The sequence below is a fragment of the Leptonotus elevatus genome, chromosome 13 (genome assembly GCF_054856555.1).
Source record: "Leptonotus elevatus isolate MCC_2025b chromosome 13, RoL_Lele_1.0, whole genome shotgun sequence".
NCBI classification, from domain to species: domain Eukaryota; kingdom Metazoa; phylum Chordata; class Actinopteri; order Syngnathiformes; family Syngnathidae; genus Leptonotus; species Leptonotus elevatus.
The window spans coordinates 19,369,757-19,387,865 of record NC_141251.1 but is presented as its reverse complement, the minus strand read 5'-3'; the positions used below and the strand labels follow the sequence as shown (position 1 = coordinate 19,387,865).

The 18,109-nt window shown below is 40.9% G+C and overlaps 1 protein-coding gene across 1 annotated transcript in view; it reads right to left on the bottom strand.

The window, feature by feature from the left end:
• Nucleotides 1-18,109, bottom strand: part of zcchc24 (zinc finger, CCHC domain containing 24) — a 45,084-nt gene that overhangs the window by 11,692 nt on the left and 15,283 nt on the right. The gene's annotated exons all lie outside the window — the stretch shown is intronic.

The following is an 18,109-nucleotide window of genomic DNA, read 5'->3' as shown; positions in this document are numbered from 1 at the left end:
TTTTGCAACATCTTGCAAAAATAAACAGGAAAACTAATAAACCAAATATTTACTTTGCACTTTTTCACACTTGATGCTGGTAATCAGTGTGTTGTTAAGTTCCCTGCAAGACTTCACATTGCTTTCATTAGTGGCTTTGACATTGGACACATATTTTAGCGAGCGCATAAGAGGTATAGGGTCAGTCATGAGTGTGGGGGTGCATCGCGCATTCCCGGCCTTCGTTCCTGCTCGTGTGTGAGTAATAACAAGTCTAATCAGCAGCATCTGGCGCTGTCTTAACAGACGTCAACGCTTTGCATCAGCACCGGCAAAGGCGGCCATAAGCACCAACGGCTGTGCTTGTATGTGGCCCCCAAAGCCGAATGACCTCAACCCCTACTTTGCCCCACCCAACCCGACTCACTGCCAGCCTCGCATCTCCCGCACTGACAACATGCAGGCTGGAAAATGTGACTTTGCATTAAACAAGACACGTGTGATGACATTTTGTTTTGGTGCACTCTGTCTACTTAGACATTGACTGACATTGCAATGGCTCATTATTAAAATATACAGGGGAAGTAAAAAGTCTACACACTCCTGTCAAAATGGGAGGCTGTGAGGAAGACTACAGTAACATTAAAGATTCTTTAAGAATTTCTGGGACAAAGTATTCTGCTTTATTTAAGCTACTGCTGGGTCAAAAATAAGTCAATATTGGTAAAATAAATAAAAAATGGACCAACCCGCTACTTGGGTCCATTTGACCCAACTTTCTGGGTGGTTTGTGCAAAACAATCAGCCCCCCCCCACCCCCCACACACACCTTTTGATTATTATTATTGTTTTTTAACCAGAATTTTATAATTTTTTACCCAGCAGTCAGGGTCTGGACTATGTCTGGACGATGGGACATCACAGACAGAAACATGTTCTTAATCCTAAATTTTGCACGAAAAAACAAAAACAAAATACAATAAGCAATACAAATAACATTGGGTAGCAACTGAGCCAGGACCAATTTGAGACATGTCCAACAGAGCACTCTCAAAACTTCTTGGTCAAAAATAATCCAGTACTGGTCAAAAATTGGACTGACCCACAATTTGGGTCAATTTGACGCAATTTAGGGTTGATTTGTTTCAAAACAACTCAAGTTTTATATAGAACGTTGGGTCAAATTTACCCAGATAGTGCAGGTCCTATTTATTTATGTATTTATTTATTTACCAAAAATTGTTTATTTTTGACCCAACAGTTTTAAGGGTGAGTGACACAAAAACATTCGTAGACTTTTTTTTGCTAAATTGAAAGTACATCTGAGGTCAATGCCACTTATTTTTCCCCCAGTAAGTAGTGTTTGTAGTTGAGCTAACATTTTAACTAAGAATCAACATAGTTTCCTTAAAAAAAAAAGAAGAAAAATCTTTGGTTGGGGTAATCAAAACTGATCAATTTTACAAAAAAAAACAACAACAAAACATACCTGCAACAGTCAAACTTTTTGACTACAGTTAAAGGCAGGCAAACAGCCAATCATTATTCTTAGTACAATTTGCTCAACTCACATCTCCCCTGCATGCTCCAACCAAACAGCCGGACAGAAAAAGCTGTCCTCAGGATCATTCCTTTCTGGCTCCACGCTGCTTCTAAGCTCAAATCTTGACTTTTGGCCTCGCTGCACACTCCGTCTGCAGCTGTATGTTTTCATTGGGGATAAAGCTCCCTTTGGAAGATGCTCATAATGTGCACAGAGCAAGCAAATCCTCTGTAAGTTGATGACTAATTGCTTTTGATTCCGGCATATTCGCTTGATGCAGTCTATTGGGGTAAAACAGTCTAAAACATATGACTAAATGGAATGAATAGAATATAAATGTATATTTGTGTCATACACCAAACGTGCCTCACCCACATGTGCTAGCAAGACTATAAATTTTATAATACAGGGTCATAAAAAGAATGTTTCACTCATGTATTTTTTTATGCTTAGCATATAAAAGATACGTGCAGGTCAATCGTGATCATTTATCGAGAAGAAGTTGGTGCTTCGTTTTACTACTACTACTACTACTACAAACGTATTTACCAAAATTCTTCCTCCAGAATACCAGTAAATGCCACTTTGTAAACCTAATGGTAATGTGTCTGAATGTAATTGTGCACACAGTGATAGGCTTTTGTATTGCTCAGACTAATTTGAACCCAGAGGAATTTGTAATTGAGTGTAGTTTCTCTACCTAGTGGCAACCTTGGTTAATTGCAGTTCTTTTCATGAAAAATTAAGATCATTTTTGACAAATAAGGATAGCTGTGTTTGCAAAAGAAACAAACATATTCCAATAACAAGGCAAGCTCAAATTAAAATGTTTACTGTCTTTTAATGTTTACGATATTTGTCCTGTGTTGAGATCTAAAATACTTTTACAAACACACTAAATTTGAACGCCATCCGACACAATCTAATTAAATTTCTTTGACTGATTAAATATGTAAAAATGAATGATCAATTGCTGTTTTAAACATAACAATCCTGCCCAGAACATTTTCCATGGATGTAGGCTACATCATGTAGCTCAACTTTGCTCAGCTGATGTCATACTTCAACAGCAAACTAGTTCAAACTCAACGCCATTTTGGTTCAATCAACGATTAATTCTCCAAATTCCATGAGCAAATAATGAATTATTATGCTCATCTGTTTGACAAAGTCATCTTTTATATGACTTTGCGGTGCCCCTGTGTGTTCTTGTTGTCGGATCATTGTAACACGCTGCCTGCCATTGAGGTCTATAAAGCCCAAGCAGATGTTTTGAACAAGCACGGTTGCTATTACATGTTTTACTGACCACCCAAACATGATGTCCCAAAAACATCTGGACTCTTGTGCCTCAACCCGCCTGTACTTTGGCAAAAGAAGGGAATCATTTGGGCTTTTGACATATATGTTCACATTCCATTTTCTTTTCACGTGGAGCTGCGGGTGACAACTCCAACTCCTCCGCTGCGAATACAACAAATTGTTTTAGTTAGGCTCGATTTCCAGGAAAATAAGCACACCACGTTGGCTCTGAAGTAACGTTTACAAAACAGTCATAATATGCACACAAGCCGTGGCGACTTTAATGGAATTGCGTCATCGCGCTGTGCAACACTGGAGATGGGCCTGCACTTGGAGGCTGTTTTTGGTTTTCTCGCAGCAAGTAAAGCAAGTCAAGCTCATCTGAGAGTTAAGTGGGCCTATGTGAGCCACTAAGTGCGTTCGAGGTGGGGCCAGCGCTTAAGAGCAATACATCGGATGAACAACTTCAATTAGAGATGGTTTTGTGTTTGTTGTGTCACACGGACAGCGGCCGGCCGGCGGCTCACCTAAAGTCAATGTTTGTTTTTGCGTCGGAAGCTAGAGATGAAGGTCAGTTTTCGTGTGTGTGCTGAGCACAGTGACCAAAGAGAGGACAGGGTAGTTAGCTCCACCACCACAAGTCAACCACATCCTCCTTTGGTGCACACACACACACACACACACACACACACACACACACACACACACACACACACACACACACACACACACACACACACACACACACACACACACACACACACACACACACACACACGCACGCACGCACGCACGCACACACGCACTGGGGTTTAGGTGACTGTTAAATCAGGCATGTACAACAAACACACATTCACTGATGCAATCTCAATGCAAAACACGGCCACACACAAGCACAAGCAAACATACTGCCACAGTCCATTTCGCCTCCTGTTACCCTTTAACACACACACATACATATCAACAACACACACGCTGCACAAATTCCACATCCACAGCTTTCTGTCCACTCTTGAGACAACTGCAGTACTCCCACTCAGCCCCCTACGAGAACGTATGAATCCACAGCTTTTATCGCAGGATTAATGAGCTTATAACGGCAATAAATAGAACAACTAAGCAGTAAAACCAAACCCAAAAAAAAGACAGAAATGAAAAAGGAGGGAACAAATGAAGCCTCCTGCTTTGTCCCATAACATGGGCCATTCTAACCCAGAATTCTGCAGATTGCGCTCTGAGTTTATGGAGTTATTTGAGCTTTTTTGCCTCCTTCCTCTTCACAATTTACCCATCTCTCCAGTCATTCTTAACCTGTCTGACACCCCTGAATGCGGGAAGCATTTCTATTTCTCTAAATCTTCTCACACATGGAGACAAGGCAACCTAGGTGACGTATTGGCAGCCTCCAAGTGCATAACTTGGATCAAAAGTGTCCAACACGTGGATGGATCACTGCTCTTTATACACACAAGTGTGCACATTGTCTTTGACTCTATGATTGCCTTTTACCAGACTTGATCCTGGTCACACAATGTAAAACAGTTTCTGCTCATTTTGTCTGGTTCTTAGCAGGAATTAAGCTCACTAGTTGCTTCTTGGAAACAAAATGTCACTAGAGCAGGCAGAAAAATCGTATTAGCGACCGTATTGCTTATTAGGCAACAGTGACTAGTTCCGCCATCTTGTTAGTGAAAGCAGTGCACGTCAGCTAACAACGATGGATAAATGTTTTCATTAATTTAATTTAATTTGTTACAGTGCTTTTCTTTTTAACAGGTCATGAAAATTCAGGTTGAAACAAAAAACAAAAAAAAATCCCATTGCATTTAGTGCTACATTATGTGTTACTAGTGAAGGGGGTCTTTGATGAATGTCTCTGGTTACTGAACCCAGAAAGTTTGAGAACCCTGGCCTGTCCTTACCTGGTTTAAGTTTGGTAGAGTATAACCACTTAAAATGGCAAAACTAGCTATCATGGCCGCTTTCTTTTGACCTCTTTAAGGGCTCACATCTGGGGAATATACTATGTATGCCCCCATAATACACACTTGAGAGATATGGGGAGTTTTCTACAAAAGAGGTGGGCAGTGGAGTAATAAGAAAAAAAAACTCTAGTACCAAGAGGGCCTTTGCATGGCCTGGTGCTTGGGCCCTAACAAGACTCACGGTCATCTGAGCCAACTGAAGGATGGAGATGGAGGAAATCTAAATCAGAAGCAGATGGCCTCCGTGGGGGTTGAACAGGAGAAACCGTCATAAAAATCAGTGCTCTGCTTTCAATTAAGTCATACATTTTTGAAAGGTGGGGGTAAACTAACCACTGTAGCTGCGACCACAACTACAGTGCATTAGACTCATTATCATGTGGGGAGGAATGTGGGGACTAATCTCTTCTTAGGAAAAAAAAACAACACATAAGGAATCTCAAGCATTTGTGATGATGCAGTTAAAACACACGATTTGACGGTTCATGGGATGATCCTGTCTAGACGACAGACAACCATTGGTGAGGTTTCAGCTAATAGCGTGTAATTGATTTCAAGTTACACAGTCCAGGGATCCAATATTGTTTACCTTAGAAGCCAATTGGAAACCTGCTCCAAAAATCTGATGACTAACAACTGGAGAACTGACCAGGCCTTAAGAGTGAAGGGGATCCCGCATTTTGTCTGGGATCTCACATTCCAAGCGAAGAGTAATGACCAAGTGGACAGACACCAGACTTGACACTCCCTCGCCCTCACCTTCAAATGTGAACCCTTAATCCTACGTCTGCAGCACCAGGATAGTTTGGTCTCCGTTTAATATTAGATGTCCTGTCCAAGTCTAAACCAAGAGCAAACATTCCCACAGCCCAGATCACTACTCTCAAGGTTGGAATGTCTTGCTTTCTTTAGATATTAGAGAAGACATCTTACCTACAATTGTTTTAGGCTCGAGGTCTTGGCAGCAGTCTGTACATGGATGATAGACGCAGCAAGAAACTGCTGACTAAGCTTTGAAGCAATTCTAAAATCAGCTTGGTATCAGGAAACAATGTTGAGGATTTAGAGAACACTTGTGATATCTAGTTGGAAAACCGCAGAACTGTTGATATTACACAGGTCGGTCATTTTCTATACTGCTTATCATCTTCGTGGTCATTGCATAGTTGGAGCCTAATGGTCCTTCATATATATACCACTAATAGAAATCATTAAAAAAAAAAAAAAACTCAGACAGACGAGATGGATCTAAAAGGAAAAAGTAGGTCTTAAAGGGGTTGCCTGAAACATCAGTGAATTCATTAAACATTCAATTCCAGGAAGGGAAGAAATAATTATTCTCTGGAAGCATCGTTCTTGCTACTTACATGCATGCAAAATCGGACCCGGGGGAAGGGAACCACACGGATACTGCCAAGTGGTCCTGTCCCAATGTGGTCTTTCTTCAATAATCTCTCTGTTATCTGTGTGCTATTCTTGTTTTTTTTTTAATACATGACCATAAATATATCAAGATAGCATCCAGATAATATGGCCTCAAGTCTGAATCTTAGTTAAGAAATTTTGGACAATTGTATGCTCTCAACCTTTTGGAAACAGTTCAGATTTAGATCACTTATCCGTTCCAGCAAGACAATGCTCCAGTCCAAAAAAGTAAGGTCTTTAAAAATATTTCAAAGCTGAAAATGACATTTCCTATAAACGTTCCAACACTTTTGTCTATATAATGTAATAAAGGGAGTCGTCAAGTTACGGCGGCTTTCCCCGTTAAAGTCGATATCTACATCAAAATACTTTATACAGTAATTTAAAAAAAACTATTTAAAACACCAGAAGAGCCGGAACCAATATTTTGTGTTTCTGCATGAACATTCATTTTTGACGGACGGCAGAGCACGGTAATGTGATGCGCCTGATGGCGAACCGACCTGCTACTGGACGTGCGTTGCTGGAGGTAAGAACACAACTTTAAAATGCCGTGATTACTGTGCTACGGACGAATCACGGGCGCCGACAAGTGCTGGAGACGTACGTTCCGATGAGACCGAACACCAGATGTGCCAAAACTGTTCATCTTGAAAGCCCTTCAGTGGCTGGGGGGAAAAAAGGAAACAAATTGTGCATTCTGGTTCATTTACATAGATTTCCTAATGTAAACCTTTTGAAGTGTAAACAAAGCAATGCCTGGTTTAGCCAGAGCTCTTGTTACACAAGTACACAAACTTGAAGCTCTCGATGAGCATTTGACATTCTTTGGCATTGCTCGGTGTTCCCATCACAGCAAAAAGAAGAGTTATACTGTCATCGCTGCGACCCAGACAGGTCAGTGAGTCACAACAAAAACATCGACGCCTGAGGTTGTTTTTCAAGACCACAACAGAGATGTTTTGGGCAAGTTATACTTGCAAAAGGATTCGTAGATTGCACTTATTTTTGGGGGTTGACCGCATCAAAGCAATAGTAAAGTGAATCGTGAAAATTGTGCTTAAAGAAAGAATTCTGTAGGAATGGGGCAAAATACACTGTGTTGTATCACTACAGTGCAGTATGAATACACATATAACATATTTATAAATTAGTGTCTAATTCTGCATTTGTGAGAAGTTTGGCGTATTAAGAAAAATATGTCATTATACAAATTAAAACAACCAATGAAAAGTCTTATTTTGTTGTGGGTTTTAATAATGATTGGCTGCTGATTCTGCTACTTACAGCTTGGGTCATTTTGTTTTGACAAGGCACAAACTTTATAGAGTGTGAAGGAAATCAGAGGATCAGGAGAAGAGAAATTATTCTGGCAGTTTCATGTTTTATAGCAAGTCATCAAACTTTGCTGCCATGCTCCGCCCACACACAATGACAACAACTCAGCTGTTTTGCAGTCTGGCATTGCACATCTGTCGAGTATACTTGGTTCCAATTAGGTATCCATTGGACAAAATCTCCAGAACTTAGTCTTTGAAGGACAGGCTTCGATAGCCGGGTTTACATTGATAATATTTTGTCATTTTGATTAAAATCATTCTGAATTCTGTCTAATTTGTGGTCACCTGTTTAAATGTAACATTATCCATTCTGATTTGTTGTTTACATGCGCCACTACGTTAATCAGATCAGCCATCAACATTAGGATGCGCGGAGATCGATGTAAACCTCACATGATTTATCAAGATGGAGTTCATTCATCTATTAAGCACTGTAGTTGTGGTTATTTTAATATTTTTATTAAAGCCACATCTTGATAAAAAAAAAAAAAGAGTTACAAGTACTTTAGGTTAGAGTTAGTGTAGCTCTCCCGTTGCAGACGAGCTCTTGGTAAGACACCAACATTTTAAAATGTGTAAATGACGACGTCAAAATGTTTTTACTACACGCTGAGACAGAGATATTCTGATTGAACTGTTTATAAGACGCTCATTCGGAATAGCAAAAGAAGTATACCACCCCCATGAATCCGAATGAAATTCCATGTCGAGTGGGAGTTTTCATTCCGATTGAGGTGTTAATATGGAGCATATTCATTCCGTTTGCTCATTCAGATTCATTCTAATCAAATACATGGCTTCATCGTAACCCGGCTAATAACCCTAAAATGTCCTCTTCTCCATCTCCTTCATCCAAAATGGCAGCCTTCTGTCTTTTCGGAAACAGAATATTGAAACATTTTGGTGAGTCTTCGTAAAAGACTTGCCTACCAAAATTCATGTAGCTAAGTGAAACTAGCTCATTCACTGTCATTGACGTCAAAGATCAATTTTTACTGGGATGGTATTTAATTAAGCAAGCTAAAGAGGCAAAATTTTCATATAGATGTCTGCCCTTGCTTGGATTATCACTACCCACATTGACATGCATCTGACAGCAGAGCATTTCCAGAATAAAGCGGCGAGGATGCGGTCATCAGCCTGTCAGTCAGAGCCGAGAGCCCAAGCGAGTCCTTGCAGATGGCCACTTCTTCAAGTCTCACAAAAAAAATGACCCTATGACCGCCTCAGCTGTGTCCCACTGCACACTGAACAAGCTTTTTTTATTGGCTGTTTCCGCTGCTGGACTTAACATCCTCGAGCCAGGGCCAAAACCTCAGTCAGGTGCATTATGGGAGACTGTTTATCAATCCCGCCATGTACTACAAGCTCTAAATACAGCCACTGTTTTTCCCGTGCATCTTTTCACCAGTAGACGCCTCCTTTGCGGGTGCAGCTGTCTCTTTCTACTGGGTGCAAAGGAAAGTGGCTTAGGCTGAAAGTGATGAGAGGAACAGGTGTGCTGTTAAAAGTGATCAATCTGCACTTGCTGCAGCACAATGGCTCCTTGTTTATGCAAACAATCACTTCCTGAATGAGACTGACAATTTGAGGGCAAAGACGGTCCAGTTGTATTCAATTATAGGCCATTCGTCCAAGGGCCATACTAAATTATGAAAAAGTGTGATTGAACAAGCCAACACATATTTCTTCTTGAGCATTTGTGGGTCAAACGTTTTCAGAGTTTTTATAGCGGTTCCTCTGAGGTTTTTAGAATTGCCTGGCGGTCCAGGTCAAATGCTCATTTATTTGGCCAATTGCCATAGGTTGTAAGGCTGTAAATCACAAAGTAATCCAATCCATCAATTTTCTATACTGGGTGAGCTGTAACCTATTTTCTGTTGACTTTAGGCAAGAAGTGAGATACGCCCTTGACTGGTTTCCATGGCGCATCCACACAATTAGAGTCTTCAATGAATCTAACATGCATGTTTTTCAAATATGGGAGGAAGCCATATTTCCTGAAAAAAAAACACGCAAGCAAGGGAAGAACAAACTTCATATAGGAAGGCTGTAGTTGAGAGTCAAACCCAGAGCCTCATAACTGTGAGCCAGTCGTGCTAACCACTAGACCAGCATGATGCCCTCATAATAACAAAAACAAAACAAAACCACTATTTGATGTGAACAATATCGCTGCCAATCAGATTCAATTACCCATGTGTATAATAAATGATTTCAGACACCATCGAATTGGTTTGTGACAAAATATTTACGACGGCCATGTGCAAGCTGACAAAGCTTAATCCCTTTTCTCAAACGTTCTTCACCTTTGGAAACAATTATGAGCATTATTACAACAGAAAGGCAAATGTTGTATCTGCTTTAATCCTGCTACACTGGCGTCGGGCCCTACACTCCCCAGCGTTCCGGAGTGCTCCAATTGCTAGCTGCAAGCATCTGGAAACCATCAGTGTACACAAAGGAGGAGCGGAGGCGCTCCGGCCCCGCTCTGCCCCTCTCCTCATCCCCCAGGACATCAACACAATAACACCAAACCAAGCCCAGAACCTACACTGTGTGTATGGGAGACATGCACATCCTCATTGCTTAACCGCTATTTGTTTTGGCCGCCATTCATCAAGAGATAGATTTTCAGATATAGCGGATGAGGTTCAAGTCCTTAGTGTTGCTCGACTCTTTTGTTTTCTCATTAACCGTAGCATTTCTGATAAGGCCACTAATTGCTCCAATGTGGCTCCAGTTAAGCAAACTAGTTAGCCATTGGTGCTACAAGAAACTGGATGCGGTTTGAACCCGAAAACAGTCTAGAAAACAAATATCCAGGATTATAACCATGGTTGATTCTTCTGTGATACATGACACTGACACATTTTTCATACATTTAGCCTTTCAGTAAACACACATCTATTAATCATGTGGTTTGCTGTTTTTTCCCCCTGCACAGCTAAAACTTCGAAGATGTGATTCGTGTCGCTTTTAGTCCACCAAAGGCATGCAAAGGAATACAATGTAACACTTGTACACACATTTTTTTTTACATTAAGTGTGGTGATAAAACACAAGTTGCATGCTGATTTTGTCATGAAAATAGTATGCACTGTAATTTCCATAAATAACTCAACTACAGTAGATCTGTTACAACAGATAAGAAGACATGTATCTAATTTGTTGTTGAGTACAATCAGATACTTTTAATAATAAAGACACAGTTCTCTTAGTAAAATACTGTAGCTTAGCCTCTGAAGTACAATCAGTAGTGTTTGTGTGAGGAAAAGTTCAAAGCCGGTTGCCAGTGAAATCTAATACTTGCACACATTCCTTAACTTTAAGTGTGGTGATAAGACCCAAGCTGCATGCTAATGTCATCAAGAAAATAGTTGCTTAAGTCCGAACAAAATATCCATTGATAAACTGCAATTGTTAAACGCCCTATCATTCTGAATAATAAAATTGAATAAAATAGACAATAGTAAACACTCCTGAATTTTGAGCAATTGAACAAAACACTTAAAATAAGAAAGCCAGTTCTGTTAGCTAATCGGCCTAGCCACTAGAGTACAATTAACAGTTAGTTAGTTATCGATTAGGTCTTTTTTTTTGGGAGGGGGTCCATAAAGAACAATACACTACGGTTGTTTAAACATCCCAGGTTACAAATCTTCCTAACTATCAATTGTTTACCATAAAACTGAATAAAATGTTTAAAGTAAATATGCTGCTATTCCATTTGCTAAGTAGCCTAGCCACCCCTGTGCAATCAATAACCAGTAGTGTTAAAGCTAATTAAAGTTAAGTCTTTAAAAAATAATAATAGTACATAGTAATACATTCTTTCTGCCTAAACATTACAAAAAGTAACCTAACTGCTTATTGTTTCAATAGTTCAAATAATAATGACCCACATGTCTTAGCTAATTAATTAGCCTAGCTGCCAGAATACAATCAGTTGTGTTAGCAGGAGATAAAGTTCAAATCCAGTTACTGGTTAAATAAATGTGCTTTCTTAAGTGCAGCAAAAGTTTATAAATATTTTACTGTTGCTGTGCAAAGTGAATTTTGCCCACAAATCACCTAAATAGAATTTCTGGTAGTGGCTATAAACTGTTAAAAAAAAGTAACGTTAGCGCCACTGTTTAGCTTCACAGCCCCACTATAAATGCATACATATAATCTTGTGAAATGTCAGTCTAATATTAAATGAATAAAAAGTTGTGACGAATACAGTTTATTTTTGGTTACATGGCAAGTGAGTGCTCTGTACAGTAGGATTTCCAATTTTAAGTGCTCCCTGCTTCAACCTGTGAGTCAGGGCGCTATACTTAAAAAAAAAAAATAATAATAAAAGGGTTTCATATTCTATAAATTCCTTGTTTTATTTGTATGTGCTGCACATTTCATAACACTCCTATAAACAGTTAGCTCACAATAGCACACACCAGTTATGGTCGAAATATGCTTGTGGGTAGTTGCTTTATCCTCTCTTACGCCTGTCACAAACAATAGTGAACAAAGGTCGGGGTGAAAAATGATCTCAGAAGAAGCCACAACAATATTCGCATCCAAGCACAACAACAAAAAACACACAAGTCCATGCAGTCAATAAATAGTTAAGAGTCAGTCAGTCAGTCTTTTTTTGCAAGGCATCTCAAACCAGAACAAGTGTCTAGATTTAATATTCCCCCCACGGATTCCTGCAAAGTCCTGTAACATATTGCATTGGCATACTGTGTACAGTATGTTTAGTCTCTTTGCTGACATGCTGAGGGATCACATGGGGCGGGGTAAGGTAAATGAAGACAGCTGTACTAAAGTTAAAACATCCCACAGCTATCAGTCATGTAGATACAACGTCGAGGTGCTTCGCCAGAGGCTAAAAAGACCTTTAGTGGTTTCAAATGTCATCAAGGCTCACTGAGAAACTATTGTAGCCTAAAACTATGTGTGGCTTTTCCCCAAAAATAATTCAGGCAGACATGATGATGTAATCCTAATGCAAACAAACAAAATAGGTCAATATAGGCTCCAAAAATGCTGCCAAAACTACACTGTTCATCATTTTTATGTGTAAATAGTCTTGATGTTTACCCTCTTTTCAAATAATATAAAACATTTGATGTTTCAATGACTATGGCCATATTAAAATATGCGGCACTGTTGACTTAGATTAGACCAAATCTCTTCTTAGTCTTCTTTAATTACTACAAATTAATGTTGCAATTTGTTTTTGTTTTGATAAACTCAAGGTAGAGGTCTCATATTGAACGCAGCTGGGTTCTGTCTCGTGATGAAATACTTATTTGCAGTAGTCTGCAAAGTACAGTCAACCCCCACTTTACATGAGGACAGGGACTTGGCCAGCCTGCGAACAGACAATATCCACGTATAATTGACACCAAATGCTGACCGGCAAAATTCACAACAGTGTTTGATTCGTGAATTGGCCAAAAAATGTCAAAGCATGTCCACTTTTATTCCTTTCTATGACTCTACCCGTCTCTCCGTATCGCTAATGCAACCTGCTGATGTTATTCAGAGAAGATCCTGTTTGAAGCCACACAATGACCATATTTGCTGTTGAGACATTTGTTAGAGAAGAGCAACTTGTCTAAAAAACAATTGAATAGTTGGACATTCAAAAGTTTAGAGGTCAAATTAAGTTCACCTGTAAAGTTTATAGTGCATATCAGTTTCATCCTGAGACATCACCTGAGAGTCTAAAACCCTTTTTTTGTGAATAATGAGTGTGTTGGTTTATGGGTGTCCATCTCAATGGAGCCCTGCGTCAATCCCCTCCAAGACAGCTGCAGATGCATATCACCATGGCAAGCCAATGCTTATTCCCAGATTCCTACATTTCCACAACCCAGCTTCCCTAATTGGCCACGGATCTCATGTCTCATGTTCTTGGATGCCAGGTGGAATCCTCTCCCTGAGGATCAAACGTGGGTATTTCGCTTCAGACCCCAAAAAAACACTCTTTTGTTTCTGAGCTGATGTTTTCATCAGATTTCTTCCTCACAGAAAACACCAATAGTGGATTAGCAGGGAATCAGTCCCCAGAAGCTCCGTTCCAACACCACAACTAATGTAAGAGTATGCCTACACCTACCATATTTCCTAGAGCTTAAAAGCTAATGCTAAGTGGAGTCGTGGGTGTGAAGCCCCCCGCCACCCCCCAACCCTGGCCTGCACTGGCCTTGGATTAATAACGGTCCCACTAAGCCCAGCAAGCTGTGCAGCTGCATGCCAGCGTTAGGTTACCAGCGACGTGAATGACAAGAGCAGGTTGAGTGGCAGGCTGGTTTACAGAGGTGCACATCATGTACAGTAGGCTACTAGTGCTGTTTGTATGTGCACGATACATATTTCATATAGGTCCATAGACCTATATCAAAGTGGTACTATACCCTCAGTGTCAATAATAGTTAACATTCTGTAAATCTAAACTACTTTATTGCAAATGCATACACTCTTAAATATGATGTAAATGTGGTACATGAGATGTGTGTCAATCATTCAGTACGGTAAAAATTGCAGAGATTATCTTCTTTACTGTTGAAAATGGCGCAATGAGTCAATTGTCTCTTTAATCAAAATAATACATTTGCCGACATCAGCTTTTACTTTGGAAAACAACTAGTAACTGAATCAGTTTCAGAAAGGTTGATGAGTTGAGTAAATCAATCACTTTAGCCACAGGTGTTCCCAACCGGCAAGTAAACAAGCCAGATGAGTAGAAGCACCTGTGGCTAATGGACTTTTACTTTCTGGACCTGGATTTGACACCTCTTATTATTATTGTATTATTTGGCATCCATGTTGTCACTGCCCTGTGTTGACACTTATGTAATTCCTTACTACATCTAAGCATGTGTGGTTTTTTATGACTCTGGTGAATGAACGGTAACCACACTGATAAGTGCCACTTCAAATGTCCAAAAATCTGAAGAAGAATGTAAATCCAGAGTCAGTGTCAATGCTTCAAAAGCACAAAAAGCCTAAGAAAAGCAAAACATTATAAATTACTCCTTTGGAGTTGGTTGATCGAAGGTCTGGGGGCAGTAGGCTGAGATTCTGCGTGATATGATGACGTCATTCATGGCACTCTAAAGTTTTGTACAACAATTCTGGTGTATTTTTCCCAAAAATTACAGTCAGATTCTGAAATTGCATAACCTCAAAGAGTTTTTTCAAGGTTGCATTATAAGTGTAAATGGGTTGAGATTCCCAAGGCTAGCTAAGTTAGCGCATCAAAACACTGTATTCAGAGAGTATTTTTTAAGAAGTTCTGACACTAGGCGGTTTACACATGCTTGCTTGTTAATATGCTGCAGATGCTTTAATTACAGTTAGCTTGTGTTTTTAAATGTGATTCTTTCCATACACCATTGAGGAATTTAAGTTGTATCCTCACCCCCTACTCTGTCTAACTTTCCTAGCTCTGGTCTTATCAGTAGTTGGAAGATGGCTCTTTTATGAAAGTGGTGTTCCTGATAAACCTTCACCCACTTGCGGGACTTGTCTCCATTCACTTCTGGTAACCTGTCTGAGTGTGAGGGCCGAGATTGTCACGGTGCATTCAGGGCCTCTGACTGTGGCTTGCAAGGAAGATCAAGGGTCGGCCTGTAAAAACATTCCCATGCTGCAGCACCGCCCACCATCCACCACCCAGAGTCCTCAACCCTGCCAGAAACTTCCTGGCACACTGCAGGGCAGCGAGATACAGTCGAAAAACATTAAATTAAACTCTGAGCATGGATTCCCAAAATCTGATTTCATTCAAAACATGAGTTGCTGAGGAAAAAAAACATCAAGATATATGATAGGGAAGAAGACTTCATCTTCACATCCTTATTCTTCAACCGTCCTCTGTGTCCAATCGAAACCATGTTAGAGGTTCACACAATTTCAAGTAGTAAAGCATGTCCCCCTTGGGGATCAGCAAAGTTTCACAAGCCGCTTGTTTATTCTCACATTTACTCACATTTGAAGGTTTGAACCTGTCTCCACCTTATTACATAATCAGCAGGTTCTCTCTACATGTATGATTAATGGGAGTTTTCCTTCTCTCAGCACATTTTTTCCCGCTGTTATTCTAATCTCCTTGAACCGAGTCCGTGCAAATAAATAAAACCCCGAGTACATCACGTCCACTCGCACGTTGTAAGGGCTGATTTGGGTTTACCTCGAATGCGCACGCACACACCCCTGTGGCTTCACATGCTGACCACAACTGTTCACTAAGCTATGGTTAACACAGCCCTGATTCGTCGAGGAGGCCGGCGTTGCTGGGTAGGCTGCCAGAAAAGTACTTCAAGACACTTAAGGAGGGAGGAAAAAAAGGGTTACAATATCCAAACCACTGAGTAGGATCCTATAGTTTGTATGTTGACATATGGATGAAAAGACTCTATAGGGCGGCCACTGTGGTTTGTTGTTGTAATTACATTTAAAAAAAATTCCCCCAGGGATCCAAGGTTCTCTCTCCAAACATGTACAAGCCTGATGCACCTCTGAGATCCCTGCTGAGGCAACAATACAGGCTTGCCTTCCTGACCTCTCCGTCTAGCAGATCCTGCAGACGCACAATGTCCGCCTTAATTACCAGCCTCCATTCCCGGCAACTATGGCTTAGCCCAATGGTGCCCATTCAGAACCACAGTCCCTCCCTAAGGTGCCCATTCAGGCCCCAACACAAAGCCAGCAGTGTCATTCCCTGATCCCTTGACACCACATCCAGAATAGTGTGCCAGCGCTCGCAGCAGCTTCACAGTGTCTCTGTATGTCCGCCTTCTTCGTCATTCAAACTCATATCGACAACGAATGTCTGCGGTTCATACGAGAAAGAATCAATGAGCTCAATTCAACATAGCATAGAGCAGATAAGAATGAGATCTGGTCTGATAAGAATCATCAAATAAGAATGTTGGAGGAAACTGATACAATGGATAATCCAGGCATAGAATGCTTCCATCAAACCTTGCAAGCACTCATTCTACACCTAAATCAGTTGTAATCTGACCCAAAGTGGCAAGGCCTGAGTACATTCAGAGGCAACCCACACCAAAATATGTACGACCATTGACTGAATCCGACTTAAATAGTCTTATATGCTCACCGCAAGCTTATCATTTGAGAAACATATCAACAAACACCTCGGCCAAGAAAATAAATAGTTTATTTTCATCTGACAGATATAAGATCAGATCCTATGCATCCCTGATAAACGTGGAGATATACATCTCAACATTCTAATGCCAGTCTTTGAGACCATCCATCCTTTGGACTTTGGACTGTTAGCCAGCAAATCACAAGGCACATGTACACAAAAAACCATTCACATTCCATCCATCCATCCATTTTTTGTACCGCTTGTCCTCACAAGGGTCGCGGGGGTTGCTGGAGCCTATCCCAGCTGGCTTCGGGCAGTAGGCGGGGTACACCCTGAACTGGTTGCCAGCTAATCGCAGGGCACATAGAGACGAACAACCATTCACACTCACAATCACACCTATGGACAATTTGGAGTGTTCAATTAACCTGCCATGCATGTTTTTGGAATGTGGGAGGAAACCGGAGTACCCGGAGAAAACCCACGCAAGCACGGGGAGAACATGCAAACTCCACCCAGGAAGGCCGAAGCCCGGACTTGACCTCACAACCTTTGCACTGGGAGGCGGTCGTGCTAACCAGTCAGCCACCGTGCCGCCACCATTCACATTCACATTCAAATCTATGGACAATTAAGACTCTTGAATTAACATAGCACACTGTCTTTGGAATGTGGTAGAGTATGTGGGGAAGTCAAGGGGTGAAAGTGGAACGGAATGGTCCAGTTTAAAGATTCGGGACCGGAACGGTGCTTTGGTCACGAAAATATGACGGCTATGCAAATGTAAAATAACCACAAAAAAACACATGTTAAATAACCTGCCAGGCTGCCACACACGCATCTAATATTGTAAGGAATAGATGTTTTCCATGTGTCTCTATTTCTGCAGAGGCACAATATGGAGCAACAGTGTAATAAATTTTGGGTCAAATCAAACAGCATTCATTACTTAGAAAGTTCTCAGAGTTCCTTCTCTGTCAATATAATTATGCAAAATAAGCCTCTTCCAAGTAGAACTCTCCTCGGGGCCAGCGGAAAAAATGTGTCACAAAACCTCAAGTCATTCAAAACAAACTGTTCTGGACAGTTGCTTGTCACCTTCTGCCTGCTGGTCATGGTGAAGGTCTGTGGTCTCTCCTTTGGTTATATCAAAAACACACAGACAAAACTATCAAACCTCTTTGGAACTGCTGCCCTAACAGGATATCACGCTATAGTGAATATCTGACCTGCGACCGTCCCTCCTCAGTGTCAGGCGAGCCATCCTGGCGACCCAGTTCCTGCAGTCTCGGTATGGCCGAGGACCCCAGTGACACTGTCGCTGTGTTATGCACACAAGCCACAGTGGGGTTACTGTGCAGTTAATCACTCGACGTGTTGCCGGGCAGCAGGAGGGAAGACGTATTCAACAGACAAGGGG